This window comes from Helicoverpa armigera, chromosome 22 (assembly GCF_030705265.1).
Source record: "Helicoverpa armigera isolate CAAS_96S chromosome 22, ASM3070526v1, whole genome shotgun sequence".
Lineage (NCBI taxonomy): Eukaryota > Metazoa > Arthropoda > Insecta > Lepidoptera > Noctuidae > Helicoverpa > Helicoverpa armigera.
Window position 1 is genome coordinate 6,590,748 of NC_087141.1, and position 14,034 is coordinate 6,604,781.

Here is a 14,034-nt window from a genome sequence, read left to right on the forward strand (position 1 = left end):
AACTATTCACTCTAAATTATCTAGTGTAAATCCTTTGGTATATATATCGATGACTTTCTTATTGTCTTCTTATTAAGAGATTTTTTTATTACCTTTCTTTGCTTAGTCTATTCTTTTTGCAATCTTCTGTGAGACCTATCGTTAACAATTCTCAACCTTCTTCCTTTATTTCCGCAAAAATCCCTCCTTGACACAGTTGGATTAATAATGTAACAACACATCCACAACTATTGCCATAGGCCGTCGCTTTTATGTCAGAACTTCAGACGCAAACTCTGAATACTGCCGAATTACAGTGTGCAAGAGGGGAGATTTGACGAAATAGAGGGGTGTAAATTATTCAAGTACTCTTCAAGAAAAGACCAAGTTTGGTGAACCCTTGTAGCAAGGGAGACTTGTACATATCAAGAGTTGATATATATATATGTGTACGGTGGAGGTTCATCAAACCCAAATTCAAGGCAACATCTGATGCTGTAGGCTTTATAAAACCAAACTTTAGAATAAAATCTACTATCCTACTATTTCCCGCTGTTTCCATGGCCCGAGAGCAACGCCGTACCTACTTCCAATTTAGCAGTATGATTCATGCACTTATTATTATAACTGCGTTAATCGCGGAAACTGTATTTAGAACGGGCAATTCAGAAAGTTTGTGGCTTCATTATACGAAACTGCTGGTACTTTATTAGCGGATATTAGTTCTATTTTTGATCTTCTGAATAAGATTTATTTTCACTGGTTAAATATCATGGATGAAGAAGAAGACCTAAGAAAAGATGGATGGATTGCCTGAAAGATGATATGCATAGGAAGGGAGTGAGTGTCAGTATGACGAGTGGCAGGGGAAAATGGAAGAAAATGACATATTGCGCCGACCCCAAGTAAAATTGGGAACAGGGCAGGAGAAAGAAGAAGAAATATCAGTAAGCTTGTTACCTCGTATATTCTTAACTATGGAGTTGGTTTCAGTCAATGATACCCTGTTTGGTGCCGTTTCGGTTTCTTCTATTTGACCTTCGTCGTTTAAAGGTATATTCATAGTTTCTTTGTTTACTTCTCTTACTGCGAAATTAATTGTAACTACCAAAACAATGGCAGGTAAATTACAGAATATATTGTTACAAGATCATCATAAAGTCCAAACAATGTTTGCCGTGACGCCATTCCATTGGCATTGTCTTACTTATTCCGTCTATAAAAATCTTGTTCATCTCCCAAACAGAAACTTCATAAACAAAGATTTATTAATAGTCAAGTTAATACAGCGATGACGGAAGTTTTAAAAAAAACTTGTTTACAAACGACAGACATGCAGACTACGATTAAAGGGAAGTGTTCTTGTTTAATATCCGGACTGCTGTGTGGAATTCTAGTAATTTCCTCTTCATATTAGCGACGATGTAGGAAAAGAGGTTAATCAATTTCATTTCGTCTGGACAGACTCGGCTTTAGTTTTTGGCGTACCTATTCGAGTACTTGAAACGTAGTAAGTATGAACTACTCAACAAAAACCATAGCCACTTAATCTGTTAGCTGTAAAATGCTACTTTTTCAAGGAAGGTCTGATAAACCTACAAATAAATGACTAAATGAAAAATAACACAAGAACTTATGAACACAGACGAAAATATAAATTCTTTACCAAATACTCAGACTTTACTTCTCTTATATGCTTGCAGTCTAGAGTAGAATCCATAAGTTCTAGATATAAGTACTCAAAGAGCGAAGTCTGAATAAATGAGAAAAATGCAATATCGGAATTTCTCAAGGTTTTAATAACGGAGGATATCTATCGAGATTAACTATGAACTAGGTTATCTTAGTAATAAAATGTTCAATACTACTGGTACTGAATAACTTAGTACTACGACAACGCAAGAAAATGATCTACTTGATGGGTATAATACAGGGCATTCAATACAGGGCACAGATCAATAGAACAGAATATAATTTTCTTTATTGTACACCATTAAGGTAATATAAAACAGATATGTATGAGCACAATCTTCTCTTCTCTGAAGGCGATCTTATCGCTAAAAAGGGATTTCTTCAAGACAACCTTTGGATGGAATTGAATTGAATTGAAACTGTGGAAGAATTTTAAACAGAGATCTAATCGCATGATCATTTCCATTACTTGCAAAGGAAATATGACATACCTTAATGATCATCTGGTCCTAAAACTTAGCTTTAGTTGTGGTGTAAGATAAATTCTGTTCTATGCTACTCTAGCTATTACATAAGAATATTACCAAATTATCATCATATTAATTTAATCGATAATTTTAGTCAACTTTCACCTACATACGTACCACTAGTCCATACGGACATTTGCATTGACACGATCACACATACATGATCGATTGTTACAAATTGCATACAGATGTGCATAGCTAATGTTTTGATAGCTGTATACGATTAGAAATCGTTTAACAGAGTCACGAAGAGCTTGGAAAAAGGTAGAGGTAAAATGCATTCGGCAAATGTGATGTTTGACACTGAACTTTATTAAGATAGAATAACTTCTCCATGTCCAAACATAAACTCAATTCTTGACTATAATACTGGTCAACGAATGCAATTTAAAACTATAGGTTCACAAGCACATACGATACAGCCCGCCATGCATTGAAGTGTGAATAATCATCGTGGTAATATAACTTGAACTGGAGTAAACTAGTCATGGCCATTCAGCTCGAAAGATACCAGACACCAGTCAAGTAATACTACAATACCATTTACTGATCCTGAGTCATAACGTTATTAAAATAACCAGTCTTGTGTCTAATGGGCTCGGTATAAACAGTGCAGGATCCCAACAGGTTAGTGGAGCAATGAACGTTAGGAATACAAGTCCAAATAGCTACAAATGGACTGGTAATTAGCTTCATCCTGCGTTATTAGGATATTGAAGCTGAATTCCATTTTGAAGTATGTGTATGTATGTCCTATTCCGTTAATGGGTTGATTGTTTTGAGTTTCTCTGTGTTCACGGAATGTTTAGAATTTGGAATAACCAAAATACGATCGTTGGCTATTCGGCATCCCCTCGCCAATTTATTAATCTGTCTATAATGATTTCCCTTAATATTGCCTAGATTGACGGTGATGAAAAGAAGCTCCTCAGTCGACATTGCTAAAAGGAAAAGACCTAACAAAGCAATCTTGGAAGACAAGGAGTCTTTCAAAGGTTAAAAACAGTGACACATAGTTTTCACATTAAGTATTCCAGGCTGGACCGACTTAGAATACCTGATGAGAGCAGTCCCATTACCTGGCAAAAAGACAGGTCATTTCGTAAAGGAAATGATGACAGTAGGCCTGAATGCTTTGGCGCCACAATGCGACGTAACTGCACGTACGCAAGGTATGCGAGTGACGCAATGACTGCTGCAAATATTACCAATACCAGCTCCAATCGCAGTTACGAAGCCGCTAGATAATATCTTCCTCTTTTGCAGTACCGCGTTGAAATTAGCTCCAACAAATGCTAAAATAAAGGAAGCAAAACTTCCTAGACTGATTTTTAAATAGCTTTTTACTGTTCTCACTCCCTCTCTCTGCTATAAGTATGTACTATAAAATACAGAGTATTTTCAGTCTTGCTTATTGTTACTAACAATAAACTTCGTTTTATTGCAGCCAGTTATTCTGCAAAAGGGGTAATAAACTTTATTTTAGTCTTTCCAGCGAGCTGCTGCGGCAATTAAGATTTTAAAATCGGTATAGTTTACAATATCGTTTGAAGTATTTTATCTTGTTCATCATTACTGTTCCAATTCGCATACCTGTGTAATTGCTTGAAACATACATAAATAAAATACTTTCTATCCATCATACAGCATTTAACTGATGTTCCGGTGACAAACCAAATGAATCCCAAATGGAATGATGTTAAAAAAGCAGTGTTTCAACGAAAACGTGTAGAACTTTCCCAGGAACTGGCGAAAAATACTAATGCCCAGCAAACACAACTAGCCACTCACAAAAAGACAGCACCGAGCTAAAACGACTCGGAAAAGGCGGAAAAGAAAACGAACAGAGCAAACCTTTTAATACCCTGTCGCACAAAGGGGTAAAACACAATGTAACAAAGAGCTCTGGAAGTGGGTCAATTAAACCGCTGAATAGCGCTTCTACACGCTAATACCCACATAGGTATTACAGAATGAGCTAGGCTAGACCAAACGTGTGTTTTGCAAGCCATTCGATGTCATTGGTATTACATTGTACGACGATTCTACTTGCTGTGTGGGCAATACCGTCTTGAATGCTAATGTGAATAACCTGGATATTAATAAAATTACGCTTAGTAACTGTGCTTGCAAAAACTGATGATGATTATAACTGTCATGGATTAAAATCCGCACTTTCGCAATTGAAGTTGTAATTTTACGAGGCAATCGCTTTTTCTGTACGGACTTTTCATATCTTAGTAGGAATAATAATATTTTATGGCATTCATAAAGTTAACACTAGATAAAGCCTTTGGCAATACTGCTTTTGAATGATCCTAAGTTGCGAATGAAGTACACAATTTCAACCAAGTTCAGAATCATTATGTCAACTTATGTAATTCCCCAAAATGCACCAAAAGTTAATTTCGTACCAACGTAAATCGACTTAATAATACGGTACAACTTTTTGCAGATCGTAATCAGATATTTTAAGCGTCTAGACTGAACTGCAGACTTATTTACATAGAATTGGGGTTCGTGAACGTTACCTAGCATTAGTGGTTAGCTTACATGCAATACTTGGAAAGAAGTGTACCTAATGTTGAATATCAATCATGCCTTGGAATGAAACTTCAACGCGATTTTAACAACCTTCTAGACTCAATAAATGGCTTTATGGATCGAATATATCGAATAAGTTTTCTAGTCAGGAAGTTGAAGGTTTGTGATCTACCGAAGAGCGATTTCGTGGACTCTCCTAATAAAATCCAGAAAAAGGATTTATATTTCCGAGCGAAAATTGAACCTGCCGGTCTTTAAAAGGGAGACTCTCAAGGGTCTCCCTTTTAGGGCCAATCTCATGAAGAAAACTGGATCATAACACCTCAACAGGCAAATACTACATGGCCTTATAAAAGTGTCATATACAAACTCTTTCTTCAAACATCTTCGGCCAGCAACATTCCCACAATGAGAACCAGTGAGCACATTCACAACTGCCCCAATGTCAACCGGTACATGTGCACTGCACGTTGCAGACCGAATGACGTCATTGCGCTATGCCTCAGTATGCACCAAGTAGCACAAAGTGGAACACTATTGTGCCACGTTGGTTAGGGCTTGCACTTCCTTGATTCTTGTTTGCAGGTTAATATGGGAACTATTCTATCAGATAATTAGGTAATATAGTTAGCGGCACGAATCTTGAGCTCTGACCTACATCTGCGCAGAAGTGATTTATTAGCAAAGAACCAATCCCGAGTGACGGCTATGATGCACTGCGGGCCAATCACCGCTTTAGCCCGACCCCGCGCCTCACTTCATACCACAAAAGGGATCCAATAAATTACTTCTGCGCAGGTGAAGATCAGAGCTCAAGATTCGTGCCGATAACTATACTGAAGTATGTACTGAGAATATTTTTTGAATGAATAGGTATGTCTGCAACAGCACTTACTTGCTTTTAAGCTTTAGAAACTTTCATCTTTATAACTGTTTAGGTACAATGACGGACAGTAAGTATTCTGTTATGGTGGTTGCTTTCTATACTTTATCATAATTACTTAAATTATACTTTATAGTAATATTTTAAACTTGAGATATGCAAATAAAAATCCAGCAATTTATAATGCTTTTATTGTTCCGATTATTTCTTTATCCTCAAACTGACTACCCTGGACTAACGTACAATATTTGTTCGTGCAATATAGTCAATATTGGTGTGGATTACTTTAAGTAGGAGCTACTTATTTGCTTATTAGTTTATGTGCTTATCGATGCTCACTACTTACAATAAGCCAATAAGTAATAACATAAAATGTCAATCATGCTTCGGAAATCGTGACCACCTAATACCTATTTATTATTCACGACTCAAGGTTCCAAAACACGTGTAAAAGAAGAATAGTGTATTGTCCAAAAGTGCCTTTTTCCCCTTTTTGATCAAAAATCCTGTTACGTTTGGCGACGTTCATAAATCGTTCCCTTATGGGGATGTGAGGTAGACGGGGGCAAAATGGGATAGTAGCAAAAGTCTTATCGTGGTAACAGAACAAAAATGTAAACATAGAATTTGTGAGTAAACATGGGTAGACACGAGCTAAATTAAAGAGGGTCTGTCTCTTTTTATTTATTATGAATAAATAAGAATAACTTCCGACATTTATCCATTGTTTTCGTGCGGAATTTTCCTTAGGTAACTGACAAGTATACAGTTACTTAAGTTATTTTATGACAAGCTACCTACTTGTTTACAATAATAAAAAGAGATCGCCCTTTAAAGAATGTTATTGGTTAAAATACTTAGGTAATTTTTTACTTTCTATTACTCGGCGAGTTAATATTTCTTTCATAATAATTACCAACTAAGATCGTAGCGTTGATAAAATATTGCTTTGACATTTAGTTCAAGGACGAACGAGTGGCATATTCGCTTTAATTCGATAAGTTTTCATAAGCAACGGTATTAATTACGTTTGATTAGCAATTAAAAATGTATTACTTTCAATATTGCATTTCAAAGTCCATTGCATTCAAATAAATTGAAAAATAAGGAAATCATAATTTCATGTCTGCATTTCTGCAGACACAACATTTTCGTATGGTGGCCAACTTACTTTTCCTGATGTAAAACTTTTAGTTACTTTCTTAGATAGTCATTTGTTTAATTTTTAAATGTTATGTGTCGTATAGACTCATAGAACCATAAGTACCTATGGAGAAATAGACGTCAATTTAATAATTGGTTACTCAAAGTTATGTACTAGCCTTGTACACGAACTGACAGCAAACTGCCTAGGCAAATATGTAGTCTAATCTATGTAGACTAGGGCAGCATAGCGAAACTGCGACAGTTACAAAGCACAACTCACGCCGTGCCGTGTTGAACATCAAATAATTCAATATAGACTGTCAACTGTTAGCTTTGTAGAAACTTGGTACTCAGTATCTCTGTCAGTCTGATACTCGGTACACTGAACAAAAACTTTGCAAAACTTTGGAGGAGGTAGGAACCTTTCGGTACCTAGGCAGTCTTATACGTAGCGACAATCGTCTGGAGTCTGAGATATCAGCACGAATTGCAAAGGCGGCTGCAGCATTTGGTGCACTCAAACAACGTGTTTGGAACTCACACGATCTTAAGTTACAGACTAAGATTGCCGTATACAAAGCTTTAATTCTACCACTGCTTCTTTACATCTCGGAGACATGGTGTCTTTACAAAGGTGATATTAAACGCCTTGACACTTTCCACATGAAGTGTCTCCGAGCAATACTCCGTATACGTTGGCAAGATCGGGTTCCCAATACGGATGTTCTTCGACGGACGGGCTTGGCGGGCATGGAGTGCCTTCTGATGAAAGGTCAGCTGCGCTGGTGCGGTCACCTGGTACGCATGGAGTCCTCCAGGTTGCCGAAAACTATTTTCTATTCGGAAATCAGTTTGGGTAAACGACAAGCTGGAGGACAATATTTACGTTACAGGGATGTATTAAAGCGCCACTTAAAATTGACCGGTTTATCCCCGAACTCATGGGAGGACCTAGCCACCCAAAGATCTGAGTGGCGTAAGGCAATTCATCAAGGACTAGAAAACTTCGAGTCCCATCGTCTTGAAGACCTTGATGGTAAACGCCTGGCCCGTAAAACCCGTCCTAAACCGACGTATAATTATACCTTTAATGCAAACGGAGAGCTCTACTGTGCATCATGTGACCGAGTTTTTAAAAACAAATTCGGGTTCGCAAGTCACTACCGGGCCCATGAGCGAAGACAGATTGCCGGGAATTGACAGGGTGTCGCCGTCGACGGACACGTCTGGGAGGACATCATCATCATCACACTGAACTTCGTCTTTGCTTCGAGTTTCAGGCTGCAATAAATCAAAGAGAAAATAGTTTTATTTGGTAAAAATAACTAGGTAAACAGATGTTACTAGTGCTATGTTAATTAATCCATAGTTGGTCACAATTACTAACTATGGATTAATTAACATACATTTCAGCTATATATAGGTTTAGCCATCATTTAATTGCAAACATACTCCACCTACATCTGGCAGTTTGTTTACATTTAAGTATCTTGCATAGAATTGCATTAATATCTATCGCCACGCAAAATACGAAAAGACTTTTTGCATTTTTGCAGCCTTTAAAGTTCGATTTCATAAAGAATGGCACACAGCATTTAAATCTGAAACTGCATATTGTCGATTCTAGAGGTGTCGAGATCTCTAAATACACCAGCCAACAGGTCTCAATCAATGACTTCCTAGCTAGACTGTGTCAACAGCCACGCTAGGGGTCACAGCTCAGCTGACGGGCCGGGCCGGGCCGCGGGCGGTATCGATTCGTCTCCTCCCTAGCATACCGCCTCCCCCTAAATACCGTGCAACTTCTTCTAATATAATTTTAGGGTAAAAGGCATTTTTTTTACCAGTCTTGAGCTTTTAATGATCATGCCTTTTTACATTTTTGGATGTAAAATTTTACAAGGTGGTTGCATTTTATTAATAATAATTTTAGTAGCCTCTTGAATTTTTCATTTAAAACACTTGAATCTTCCTCTTCTTTCGTGTGTTTTTACTGTGTGTACATAAATGGTAATATAAATAAAATAAATAAATAAATGTAAAAAAAATATGTTTCTGAGTGTTACAAAAAAGGGAAACAGGGTAATTTATCCCTAACTCACCCTACCGTTAACCACATCAATTTCTTACAATATGACTAACAACCTATTAAAGCTTATACTTATTTAATTTGCAGCATATGGAGCTATTAAACCCATATAATCATGAGTTACCTTCAATTTTAATAGCTGCACATATTACAAATTAATTGCTGACTGCCATATAAGCAAGTAATTTCTTAGTGTAGATTTATTGCTTAGTTAATATTTAAAAGCCACCTAGGAATAACAAATTGACTGTAGGTGCTATAAACTTATAATCATAGGACAGCAATGTTTTATTCTGTAAAGTTTTTAATCTATGGAAAATATTTGTTTGTACCGTGAAGACCAAACTATTTGAAAAATGCTTTCACTGTTTGTTGAGAAGCTAGACAATCCCTGAGTAACAAGGTTATTTATATTTATTTTTTCTATTGTTAAGTTTTTATATATAGCTGTCTTCCATAGTGTAATAAACAAATAAATATACCTACATATTTTGTCTGTGCTCAGTAAGGAGACCCCCAGGACGTGGGTGAAACAGCTAGTAACAACTAAAATAATGATAGCAATGAAGTATATAGCAGAATAACTGAGAAAACAGGTTACTAAGTTATAATAAAGAAATAAAGTAAAGCTTTATATATTTTCAAAACCCTATCAATAATTTTTAGAAAGGTATCTCTACAAAATGAAGGTTGATTAAATTTCCAGTGACCCTCAAAAATTACACTTCACAAGACTGAACATTGGCTACAACGTCAAATCAATTAATTCACATCTAATTAATTTTTATGATAGCCAAATTACTTAATTATCTGCTAATTGATAGCTTTAGATAAAAATAAGAATACATAATTATTGAAAATGTAAATAAGTTTGAAAGAAGAAAAATTTTAAAATTAAAATGCGACAACCCCAATTAAAAATGGGGGAAGGGCAGGAGGATGATGACATGAAAGAATTATATTTTACTAACTGTTGCCCGCGACTTCGTCTGCGTGAGCAATATAGAATTTCCAATTTCGTTTATTTAATCATTCATTGCTCAACCCCCGTAGGTGATAGCGTGATAATATATAGCCTATGTGTTGAACCGGCCCCCAGGTAATAGTCATGCAAAATTTGATTTAAATCCATGCAGTACTTTTTGAGTTTATCCGGGACAAACATACAGACAAACAGATAAACAGACATACAGACAAAAATTCTAAAAACTACATATTTGGGTTCAGAATCGATTATGGATCACCCCCCAAGTATTCTTTTAAAAAAATATTCAATGTACAGTTTTGACTTTCCTATCATTTTATTATATGTATAGATATAGATGTAGATGGCTTCTCTCTCTCAGCTCTGGCTGTGCTGTACCTACAAAGTTTGAAAATTCTTTTACTACTAGGCTACGTTTTACCAGGGCAGAGTAAATAGTCCCTTTGGGACATGATTAAAACTGTGGCAACTGGTTAATGTATACTTGGAACATATTGCATATTCAATAAAAAAAAGTTTGTATAAAGTGAGTTGTGTGTTTGACTGCATATACCTACTTATAATATAAAATTAAGCACTCAACACTTCCTTGTTGAAAAATTGAGTATGAAGGTAGTAATAAGTTCACTGAATTCGGCCCTGTTTCCTTGATGGTACAAAATAAAATCATGGAGGACATTTAAAATACCTTAATATTTTGTCATTTGTCATGAATTATCATGTTCAGTATTTACTTATCAATATGTTCTATAAAGCTAGCTAATTAAGTATAAACACTTAGTTTCTGGTTTCATATGCATTTTTCCTCATGTGTTTTATTTTATGTCTACAACAGTTTCAAGGGAACCACTAGCTACTTTGTAAATAAAAGAAAGAACATGGGTCAGTGGGTTGTCTTATATTTATTATTTATTGATGTAGTATTTATTAATGCTCAATCCAACTCTGTGTGTGCCTCCTCAGCAGTGGGATGATAAAAAAGGCTGTAACAGTAGTATTTATTGTTGAAGTATTTACTATTTATTGTTTTTCTAAGTTCTCTTACTGGAGATTTTAAATTAGTAAACAATATTATACAGAACTACGCATCACACATTTCACTAATTTACAAACATTTACTAGATGAGCAAACACAAAATAAATAGTTAATAAAGTGAATTATTGCAGTATATCACAATTTAAAAAGTATCAACCTTGAGTTATCAATGCAAATTGATTAATTATAAGCAGTACTGATAAATTCAATCAATACTAGTGGATAATAAATAGCAGAATGTATGTAATTAAAAATTAATCATGATTGTTTATAAGTAGGTAATTCAATAAGAAGAAATTGGACAATTTAGGGCCATGTGGTTGAAAAGGATAGGTCTTAGGTACTCTTACCATAACTTTTTAAGGGTTAGCATAACAATAAAAAATACGAAATGTAAAAACCTATTTCACACATCCATTTACATATTTTTGTCTAAGATTTTTACAAATTTTGTAAATGTTGCAGGCATAATTTAAGGAATTCACATTTTTATTCTATTTCAGCTGGTCCAACCAGAAGGCAGCAAATAAACACAGGATTCTAAATTCAAATTTTTGGAAAAAGAACGTTTTTGCAAGTGCTCTCGTATAAAGATGCTATGAGGGGGTACCAAACCAAGGTAGTCTGCCTACAAGTTCGATAAAATAAAATAAAGTTGCTATATTGTAACAGTAACCACGAGTACAACGTGAGTACGCAGACAATAGACTTCACAGAGATATTTCGTAAGCAGTTAGTGTAAATATTTACTTACTTGTGCGTATTTTTAATCCGAATAAGCAACTGTGTAATCCTCACACACCAAACCGTGGTTACACACAATACACATCACAAATTCCAGGCATTATATCCACATTCATATAACAATACACGAAAAAGGACACTTTATCACACCGGCATAGTAATTTTGATGAATTACAATTAAAATATTACACGAAACTCATCGTACACAGAATTCCGGAATAGTTAACTTTGACAGATGTCGTATAATTATCGATAATTGTTAAAATCGCGTTCCGAACTCCGCAATATGCGAACGTATCCACTTTTATCACGGCACGGGTAAACTAAACACCATCTACACGCAGCGGGACGCGTCGAGCAACGCACAGTGATTCACTCTAAGGCCATAAATCGAAAAATGTCATCGGCTTATCCCCATTAGATCTACTTACTAAGTGATTAACAAGTAAAGAAGCTTCCGAAAACTCTAAATACCAGTGTCATAAGGTCAACTTATTATTCACTTTTGTGCATCGGAAGTTAGCGCATCTCGAGTCTAATTATCGCAACGTGTGAGTCATCAAAACTTAACACTTTGTTTTTGAGTGTCACTATTCCAAATCAAGTGTTTACGTATGGTGACAGTATGGAGGTCCAAGACCAAGGTATGTACTTCTATTATCAACTACTTTTTTATTTTTTTTAATGCGTTTAATATTTTATTTTATTTTTTTATTGAAGGTAGCGTTTTTGTAGATTTGTTTGGTATACTTTGATTTCATTTGGACCTATAACTTTTTGCTGCTCAGTGCTGCACTTGAGGCAAATGTTTTCGAATAAAGAGGATGTTCTTATAAAACCATATAAGTTTCATCTGCATCTTTCTGCCCCTTCTTGGGTTAAAGGAGTGTCAAAGTATGCATGTCCATAGTAAAGAAAAAAACTTTATATTTTAAGTTCAGCTTTCATGTTGTTTTAGGTAAAGTTTTCAAATGTTCTGTTTCGAGGACGACTATTTTTGACATTTGGCACTCTAAAGAGGGTAGTCCAAATGAAAAATGCAACATGTCCTGAATACTTTTACAGAAACATCGTGCCTTTCGGATGACATCGAAAATATCAAACTAGAGACTTTAAGTAATAAAATTATGAATGTATGTAAACGAATTTCTCATTATTGGGCAATATCAAATCGTAGTAGGTCTAAGTTTATAGAGAAATATTCAGATTGGCTGAATGTAGTTGAAAATATTGATGTAGAGCGAATTGAGTTACATGTATCTCAGAAGTCTGACAAAGTTGAACCATCAACTTCTTCATTCAGATCCCTTCCTAACAGGTTTACGAAAGTTCCCTGTCAAAAACAAAAGGTGTACTATCAAAAATTGTACTAGATTTGTTATCTGTTTGTAGTAAATACTTTTGAGCTTGAATGTATTCTGGTATATTTTGTGTTTTGTGTGTATTTGCAAAAAAGGTTGTTCGTGTATTTTTGTTGTTTTATTTTATTCCTTTATGGTTGTTTTTAATATAAATAACCATTATTTATATAGATTTTTCATTAAAAGTCGCAGTATGACATGTTCTAGGTTTATCGTCTAAAACAAAATTACTGCGAGACATTTTTACACCTAAATAGTAATGATATATTTTTTAATGAATGTGGATATGTTATAATTTTAATAATTTACACTTCTCTTAACATATTTCAACGTGTAAAATAAATTAATTAAAAGTATTTGTGAGTTTCGTATTTATGGCCGCCTTTGTATGGAGCGTGAATCACTGTGCAACGCCCGCAAAACCTCTACAACCCGAATAAATTGAAAAGTCGAAATAATAGCACGACTTTCAAATGGTGCTGGAGACAACATAATTTTGTAGCATAAAACCTGTCACACGAGAATAGTGATTGTGTGCTGTTGTCAAAGTTAGAAAAAATATGTTTTTTTTTAACTTTCATCCATATTGTTAGAATAAAATAAAAATAATTTATTGTTGTATGCGTGACAATGATTATAACATGTATTTTATTTTAATTTAAGTACGCAGTGAGTACTTGGCTAGCCAAAGCCTAGCCGTAATAATTTTATAAATATAAAATGGAAGTATTATCGCTCAAAAGTACTAAAAGTTATCCTTGAAGAAAAACTCAACCCAGTTATGATTTAATTAGTTTGGTGTTTTAATTTTATACGCCATGACGTCTGTTTATTTTACTTTAATTTTCAAACCTCGTGTTATTATATACAGTGCCACCTAGCGTCGAATAGCTATACTATTTACCTAACATGTGGTGCAATTAGTTTCTTGAGTACTTACTAGATGTCACTATTAACAATGTTCTTCCGAGTTTCAGCTACTCGTCGGTAGATGTCATTGTCAATGGTTTTGAAAAATAAATAAAAATAAATTTTTAGTTCGCCACTT

At 35.0% G+C, this 14,034-nt stretch overlaps 1 protein-coding gene and 1 long non-coding RNA gene across 2 annotated transcripts in view; one reads left to right on the forward strand and one right to left on the reverse strand.

Annotated features, from left to right (window-relative positions):
- LOC110375594 (unconventional myosin-XVIIIa) overlaps window positions 1-11,929 on the reverse strand; it is a 245,879-nt gene extending 233,950 nt beyond the window's left edge. The window contains exon 1 of the mRNA XM_064040282.1: window positions 11,636-11,929. The gene's annotated coding sequence lies outside the window, so the exon portion shown is untranslated. The remainder of the gene's footprint in view (window positions 1-11,635) is intronic.
- Window positions 11,930-11,993: 64 nt separating this feature from the next.
- LOC135118390 (uncharacterized) lies at window positions 11,994-13,093 on the forward strand. Its single transcript, XR_010277551.1, has 2 exons — window positions 11,994-12,269; window positions 12,584-13,093. It is a non-coding gene; the product is annotated as an uncharacterized LOC135118390 (long non-coding RNA).
- The last annotated feature ends 941 nt before the right edge of the window (window positions 13,094-14,034 follow it).